The sequence below is a fragment of the Acyrthosiphon pisum genome, chromosome A2 (assembly GCF_005508785.2).
Source record: "Acyrthosiphon pisum isolate AL4f chromosome A2, pea_aphid_22Mar2018_4r6ur, whole genome shotgun sequence".
Lineage (NCBI taxonomy): Eukaryota > Metazoa > Arthropoda > Insecta > Hemiptera > Aphididae > Acyrthosiphon > Acyrthosiphon pisum.
Window position 1 is genome coordinate 40,156,710 of NC_042495.1, and position 1,021 is coordinate 40,157,730.

At 27.9% G+C, this 1,021-nt stretch overlaps 1 protein-coding gene across 1 annotated transcript in view; it reads left to right on the forward strand.

Moving 5' to 3' along the window:
* The first annotated feature begins 470 nt into the window (after positions 1-470).
* Positions 471-1,021, forward strand: part of LOC100160931 (TBC1 domain family member 19) — a 20,391-nt gene continuing 19,840 nt past the window's right edge. The window contains exon 1 of the mRNA XM_008185720.3: positions 471-574. The gene's annotated coding sequence lies outside the window, so the exon portion shown is untranslated. The remainder of the gene's footprint in view (positions 575-1,021) is intronic.

Genomic DNA, 1,021 nt, shown 5'->3' on the forward strand with positions numbered 1-1,021 from the left:
AAAACAGAAAATCACGGTATCGAATCCCCTTAATTTAAACATACATTTGAAATCACCTGTTAACGAACGAAAAATAATAGTTAGATAACGATTTACGTAGTCCATAGATCACACGCGTGAGATATTTGACACATGTACATGTGTACACTATTTAAACTAGGTATTGATTTGTTTTTAGATCATTTTTTCATTTGTCATTTTATGGCCAACAACACTTTCTCAAAATTACTACGTTCCAATTCAAGAAAATGAGGTATTTGAATTTATTACATACATATTAGTTTATGTCTCATGAATCATTATGTAAACAATAAGTGAATAACAATACAATTAAAATAATGGGAATATTTATTCACCATATGATCTGTTTGACAGTTGGCTTACGAATTTCATTACAGTATCAATGATTTGCTCTCAGGCGTTGTAACACATCGCTGGGAATCGAAGTACGGTGATTACGTAAAAGGATCGTACAGTTTTCTAGAGCCTAATGGTATGATAAGAAATGTGAACTACGAAGTCGATGGAAAACGTGGTTACAGAGCAATAACGAAATTTTTGAAACCACAACAAAGTAAATATATTATAATAATGTATTTATAGGTACATTTTTCTAAACAATATAACCTATACAAACAAGTCAAACAAGTTATATCTTTAACTTAAGTATAGGTACATGTACCATTGGCCCAAGCAATTTTCCTCCAAAAATGAGATACCTACCATTTTCCTTCAATAAAGAATGGAGCATAAAAATAATGTATATGTACACCTAATACTAATAAAATAAATGACAAAAGAAACAGAAAGACCTGACAAATAAAAAATAAAATATTACAATATTACTTAAACGCGTGATAAAAATTATGAAAATTATATGGATGATAAAAAAATTTAAAATTTATTTTTGTTAGAAAATTGATAAAAAGAATATTTAAAAAAACGTTTTTACCATCGACATTTTTTAGATTCTGAGTGGAACGATGAATGTATTGATTTTACAATGATGTGTGTTTTTTTA